The 7,438-nt window shown below is 36.5% G+C and overlaps 1 long non-coding RNA gene across 3 annotated transcripts; it reads left to right on the top strand.

The window, feature by feature from the left end:
• Positions 1 to 1,062: 1,062 nt before the first annotated feature.
• LOC104587935 (uncharacterized) lies at positions 1,063 to 7,438 on the top strand. Of its 3 annotated transcripts, none has more exons than XR_733689.3 (4): positions 1,063 to 1,636; positions 1,894 to 2,079; positions 3,283 to 3,402; positions 6,859 to 7,438. It is a non-coding gene; the product is annotated as an uncharacterized LOC104587935 (long non-coding RNA). The 3 variants fall into 3 exon arrangements; XR_016076379.1 differs by having other exon boundaries at positions 3,283 to 5,475; XR_733688.3 differs by having other exon boundaries at positions 1,064 to 1,636; positions 3,283 to 7,438.

The following is a 7,438-nucleotide window of genomic DNA, read 5'->3' as shown; positions in this document are numbered from 1 at the left end:
GCCAAACAGCCCCTAAATCTTTCAAATAATCAAAGGACTGTGCGAAAATACTTGCCAAAAAGCACCCATGTTCTCACCTGTTAAATTCACATTCATGCATGATTTTCAAAACTGGATTGGACCGGATGATCGGACCCCAAAACCCGATTTTTGCCAAAAACATTGATTTGGTTAGCAAACCGCTGACATAGGTGGTTGAACCATTCAAACTGTTCAATAGTTTTGACTGTTTTTTATTTTTTAAATTTTTTTATTTTTGTCTGAACAGGTTGACTGTTCATTTTAAATGATCGAACTGTTTGACTTAGAACAGACCCCTGACCAGTTCATTGTTCGGATCAGTTTTAAAAACCTTGCATTGATATACAGAAACATTTGCAATTCAACAAGGTCAAGTGTCGCAAAGATATCGCATAAGCAGCCCCTAAAAAACCGTCAAAATTTATAACATTAATGGATGTTGGTGCCAACGCCCAAGCAGGCTAACCCACTAAAGAGGTTCAATATTTGACTTAATACCCAGACGACCTTGTGAAACCTCTTAATCATTCTTCAAACTCAAGGTTTAACCAACTCGAAAACTAACTATTTTGGCCTCCGGTTTCCAGGTCAGAACGGTTTAGCCCATGGTTCTGTGTTTCTTAGTTATTCGTCATCTTCAAGCACCATCCTCTTGGAAGAGAAATTGACGAGAATACAATTTTGTGTGAAATCCAAGTATGCCTCTACTTGAGGCAGAAGCACTACCGAGCAATTCAAGATATATCAATCTAATCTACCTTCTGCACAAGTTTACAAGGGTGATCGACCGGATGAACCTCGATTAATAACTCACCCATCAAAATGGCAAAAGCGATATGACAGGGAAAAAAATACAAAAAGACTTCGAAATCCAAGACGTAAAACAGTAAACAGGGTAACTCTTGAGAGATCTTCGTATCCAGCATTTTGATAAAATGATTGGGTGAGGCAGGCATTAATTAAATATGATTACACTCAAACATCCCCAAAACTTGCAACAAGAAGTCAGTTCATGCTTTCCAAAATTAAAATATGGTAAGTTTGTAGGAAGATCTTATGGGTGGTCTCCCCTTTCGCCAAATAGAATCTTACTATACTTCGTTTTACATATATTAATTATAATCCCAGAAAAAAAAAGTGTATTCTTTTTATTGCATGAAACTATTGTCACTACTCTATCCCGTTCTTCTCTGACCACTTCTCTCTATGGAAAGACCAGTGAGAGAGTTGATATTTTTTATTCAATCTCTCTCCCATGAGCTGCGAAACAAACCCAGAACCCAAAACCGCTTCCCCCTCCTCTGCTCTGTTCCAGCATGTGTGTTTTATCGAGACCGGGGTTTTAGGTTGGGTTCTGTTTTTTGGTTTGGGTTTATCAGACGACGGAGGAGGAGGGGTCTTCTTATTATCACTGTTCTGGTCGCTGTTGTTATATAGTTTTAGGTTGGGTTCTATGTTTTGGTTTGGGTTATCAGACGACGGAGGAGGAGGGGTTCTATTTAGTTTTACGTTACACAATTATATGAGCCGGGAGGCGGCGAAATCGTCAAAATCAATCAGTTTGGCGAAATTAATACTTGGCTTGGCAAAGAAAGAGAAAGGAAAAGATCTGAAGGTAGCTTTTTTTGTTGAAATCTTGTTTTTTGTTTGCTACGAGTATGTGTGTTTTTTAGGTACTACGTTTACCCGCCTCGTATATCTATTGCTGGTTTTATTTTTGGTGATTTTGAAAGGTCGGAGTGGTCGGTAGGTAAGTACTAGTGGTTCTTTCTTTGCATTTTTTTCCTGTCTGTGATTGTTTATTTTTGATGTCGTGAGTTGTAGAGATATAGTTCTCTTCAATGCCGTGAGTTTAGATTTTTTTTTGGACAGGGTTAGATCTCTTTCCCATACGCCTGAAACGTCACAAACTTACAGAGACTTCATAGCTTCAGATTTGGCTCATTTACGGAGAATGTCGCAAATCAATTAAGACTGTAAGGATGCTAAATCGGAGAGGCCGAGGAAGGGATGGCGGCTTCGGAATGGAGAATACGCTAAGCTCTGCGATCGATGCGCGTAAGCAATTTTATTTCATCTCTATTTTTCTGTATTCGTTTCGATTTCGGCTGTTAATTTGGAGTTTGGTGGATCGGGTTGCCTAGGATTTTTATTTGTTTTTGAAGCTTTGATGAATTTCTATGTGCTGATTAAGTGGATTCTTCCGCTGTTTTGGGATTATGTTTAAGCTGACTACAATTGTTTGAAGTGAAAATTCGACTTTACTTTTTTTTACTGGAGATGGAAGTCCTTTTGGGTTTGAATGTTCGGATTTGCGTTAATTAGTGGCCGTAGTTGGTTTTAGTCCCTTCCGAGTGCATTACTTTTTGCTAGAAAATTTGCTTTTTTGGGGTTTATGTTTGTAAAATGGAGCCTGCCTTTTTCCCTTCTTCATCTTCAAGTTCTGACCTCCTTAGTAAATTGCTTTTGTACTCTGTCACATTCTGTAGGTGTATTTTAGAAGGTACCTGTTATTGGTCCGAAAGTGTTGTGCTTAGTTCTATTGTGATTTGTGAATTATGTTTTGTTCTCCATTGCCACCATTGTTTTCTTATGTTTCAATTGTTGGCTCCCATGCATTATTTGTTCTGGCACTCAAGTTTAACTGATATTCATATAACTTCTACTATTATCTGGAATGGTCATGGACATTACATAAATCTGTCTCTTCTAATTTTTTTCCCATTGACCTGGCCTTTGCATTTCGCTTCATCATTTGCAGGGTTTGCCTTGAGGCTCAGAATTTTGGTGTTTGATTTGTTTGTAGGGTTAAAATGACTCTGTCTTTCATTATGGAGAAAACGCAAACATTACTTGACCATTCCTTCTTTTAAACTTTCTGACCTGCAATAAGCAGTAGGCTTACCCTTTAAGCCCATTAATTTACTACTTCCTCACCCCAACTATCAAAGTTTATTCTTTATGTAATCTTTCCGCACAAAAGAGGCAAATAGTCCTGCCTAATGTAATTCATAACTAAACTCGGGATCAGTTTATGCCCTGCATCCTTTGATTCAGTGTTTTGGTTGCATAAGGATTTGTGTTGGGAGAGGGTTTGTATGAATTGGATCCGATTGATTTCAGTTTGGATTAGGATCTTAATTACTGCTGGTGTTGTTGTTAGTAATTTTAATGATGGTGGTAGATATTAGGGTGCGATTAAAGTCAAAATTCCCTATCCAGATCCAGTAATTGATTGTATTCTGCCCTTGTTGGTTGCAGAATCCGTTCCAGTTCTAGGTGCTTTCTAGTGATTATTGTAAGGGTTTCTTCACCACCGATTCATCAAGACGATCAGGAGAGGGGTAGCACTATTTCCAAGGAAAAATACCAGCTCAGTTGGTGAACTATTCTCTCTCAACTCTCTCTCCCTCTCAACTTCTTACTTTTTTTATTCACTTATTTAGGTTTTTGTTTCAGATTTGGTTCGTCGTCATTTTTCTAAGGTTTATTTTCCATTGAGAACGGCAAGAGAATGTGATTTGTATCAGGTTTTATAGTTTAGAATTTATAGAATAGCTGTGTTTTTTTTTTTTTTTTTTGAGTAAATGATACTCTAGAGTTTGGTTGGTGGCCATGGACGCCTCTTGATTTTACCTTCCTTGACTTAAGTTGTTTTATAGATTTCTTGTGATTTGGGTTCTTCATTCTTCTTTTTATTTATTTTGTTTAACATCTATCTTGATTTTTAGTTTTCTTAGATAGAGGTACACATTTTTTTCCGTTTTCTTTTTTCTACTTAATTTTGTTGAGACAACACTTTTGTACAATTAATTAGTTCCTTGTGAGATTGTTCTAGGGTTTATTGAAATTGAAATCCTGTTGTAGATTGTATAGATGGTTGATTATAATCATATTATGAATATATGTTATTCTAGAGATTAAATAAATCACAAAATTATTTTTATTCGCCTCTGGTATATAAGTAATTATACAATAAATGTAAGATCATACAATCAGGTTTAACTTAAGTTAATTAACCCACAAAGGTCTTTAATGTGAAAATTTAAAAAAAAATTGCCATATTGGCATCCTCCCAAGGTGTGAAGGATGTGTCTCAATTAGTTAATTAACCCACAACCTTTCTCTACTGCACAAGGTTTTAAAAACCAACCCAGAAATGGAACCGTTCTAGCTACTGGTTTCCGGGTTAGCGGTTCAACCGTTCGGGTCGAACGGTTTGGACGGTTTGCATATTAGAGCAAATGTTTATATGAGATTTGCCCTAATATGCAAATCTCATGTAAGAAAGAAGAGATGTCGGCTGAGAAAAGCCAAGTTCGGCTGAGAAAGAAAAAAATAAAGAAGGAAAGAGAGGAGGGAAGAAGGAAGAGGAGGAAGAGGATTCGATGCTCACCGGCAACGATAGTGGTGACGGCAATGGCGAGGCAGCAGCAACAGATGCAGATCTGAGATCTGAGTTCTCGGATCTTAAATCTGAGATCTGAGTTCTCGGATCTTAGATCTCATATCTGAGTTCTCGAATCTTAGATCTCATATCTGAGTTCGTGTCTCAGACTGGATCTCAGATCTAGGAATGGCAACAGGGCGGGGTGGGGACAAGGTTATCCCCATCCCCATCTCCGCAGGGATTCCCATTCCCCATGATTTTTTATAATATTAACCATTTTGTTTTTATTTTTTATTTTATTTAAAAAAATAAAAATAAAATAATTAAAATTTGCAATCCTATTATAAAAGATTCAAATATATTCAACCATATTTTTAAATATATTAATATATAGATGTATGTGTACATACATACATATATAACGTATGCATACATATGTAACATATATATTAGTGAGGATCCCACGGGGCGGGGATCGGGGTCCCCGTGGAACGGGGAGTGCTCTCCCCGTCCCCGCTAACGGGGATGAAAATTTCCTCATCCCCATCCCCGCCCCATTCGGGGTGGATCCCCACAGGGATCGAGGAAATGGGGAAAATTGTCATCCCTACTCAGATCTGAGTTCTCTCTACATCTTTATATTGTGAACTGCTGGTCGGGTCAAACGAGTAGATGGTTTGACTGCTGAGTCAGCAGTTTTCTGACAAAGTCAACGGTTTTTGACCCAAAAACGGGTTAGGGGTTAAACGGAATTGATTGCTTGGACGGTTTCCAGGCCAAACAGTCTGACCGTCCGGGTCAACGACGATTCAAAAACATTGCTACTGCAAGTTTCATCTGTCCCAACAAAATCTTTTCAATCCAAACTACACGCAAAAAGATTGAGACCCACCTCAACTTATCCTACCAGACTACTATTCAACTAACTGCTTCATTGAAATGTGGTAGGTCTGATAAGGCTACTGAACTATGGACATCTGAAGGAGCTCCATAGAACTATTAAGCTATATGAGCAAGCTATAGTTTCAGTTGACCCTACTGTTACCTCTTTAGGAAGCTAATAGGTCAGTGATCTTCATGTTTTGGGAATATGTCTCTGCCTCAGCTGTCATTTGACATCTTGGTTCTTGGTTATGTTTTACCCAAAAAAGTGCATCAATGAAATTATCCAAAAATTTTTGCAGCAGTTCTATCATCATATAGTCTTTTTCTTTCTTTTTTCTTGTTGGTAAGCATAACCTCATCTGTAATTACAAAACGCAAAATCATTATGATTTGTTCCTTTCTTGCCTTTCACACACACTTGAACTTATAATTGGATCAGTACATGAAAGCGTGTACAATATCTTAGTATTGTGGCCAGTCTATTTATCTGGTAATTTAATCGAATTGATCCTTCAGAAAATAAGGTAAGAAATTTCCATTTTGTTCCTTAAATAAGAAGTAAGGTTTGGATTAACCATCTTTATATTATGTATGCTTATGGGTGCCTGGTAAAAATTTTGTTAGAGGCAATAAAAGTTTTGTATTGATTTTATTAGAAGAACACCTCTTTATATATAACCTATTTTTTCTTTATTCTATATTGTTTCTATTACGAAGAATCAAGAAATGGGAGTCAATGTAATTGCTATCAATTCACTGGAGGAGACACAACATTGAGAGAATTGAGGAAGATCTTAGCTTCAGCATGTGCAAAAAACTTGTGGGGATAAATCTGAATCTTGTCTATATTATGAGTTACTTTTATCACTATGATTAAAAGGATTGTCTTAGATAATCTGCAAATATGCAGAGGAAGTTGTAGCATTACCCCAGATAAAAGAAATTAATACTAAACTGTCCTTAAAACATGTAGAAAACATAGAACTAATGTTCTCTCACAATGATAATTCATCTCTATTATTTATCAAAAAAAATGATAATTCATCTCTATATTGGGATTCTAGATTGTTCATATTCGGAGGCTTCAAGGCATTGCAATTAAACATTTTATTTTCATTGATAAAGAAATGAACATTTTATTTTCAAAATTATTAAGAAGACAACTATATATTTTAACAAATTTTCTCAGAAAGTCATTAGGAGTTTACGACCTTGAACAGGGTATGCCAAGCCATAAAATCTTTTATCTTAATATTCAAACGAATAGCCATGTCTACTGATGGCAATTGGCTAATAAGGTTTGCCAAATTATTATATTTTTTTATATGTATTGCCAAATTATCTTCATTCTTATGGGTTGTATTTGCTTGCATTGATAACTCTAATGCGTGGCTCATATTTGGTTATCTGCTTGGGCTTGGTTCATGCTTCTATTGATAACTCTAATGAAGTATATATAACTGATGGATATATACATCATTGAACAACTTGTATGCCTTGGTGATTAATTTTGCATCTTATATTTCAGAATTTAGTATCTTGATTTTGAAACTAATATACAGATGATGAAAGGGAACATTTGGGTAGTTCCAAACAATAAGGATTTTGGACGAAGCATGAGACTTATCCTTGAGTTTCAACTCCAACCATCTATAGGAGGAGGCATCTTTGAACCAGGTGGATCATCAGAGCACCTACCTTCAGAATTCAGAGGCCTTCAAGTTATATTTGCTGATTATGATGACATCAATAGGGCTGTGACATGAAAGCTCCTTGAGAAGCTCGTTTGTCAATTTACTATTGTTTCCTCTGGGTTTGAATGCCTTAGTGCTCTTGGGCCCTCTGGAACTTCATTTCACATCATTCTTTTGGACCTCAATGTGCCCGAGATGGATGGCTTTGAAGTTGCAACTAGAGTCCCAAAGTTCCAAAGCCGGAGCTGGCTATTGATTAGGTCACATATGAAAAAACTCTAATATACAGGTTACATATGACAATCTTCCATATGCTCCTCTACAGAAATCATGTTGTCTTGTCGCATTTTATTTTAGAAGTTATTTTAAATAATTTTCATTTTTCCATTAAGATTTGTTCAAATTGGTTGTACTTAGATATCTTACTCAAGTATGACCCGGAACATGA

Source organism: Nelumbo nucifera, chromosome 1 (assembly GCF_055504915.1).
Source record: "Nelumbo nucifera cultivar China Antique chromosome 1, China Antique-T2T, whole genome shotgun sequence".
Classification (NCBI taxonomy): Eukaryota; Viridiplantae; Streptophyta; class Magnoliopsida; order Proteales; family Nelumbonaceae; genus Nelumbo; species Nelumbo nucifera.
Note: the sequence above shows the minus strand (reverse complement) of the source record. Positions and strands in the feature narration are given on the sequence as shown.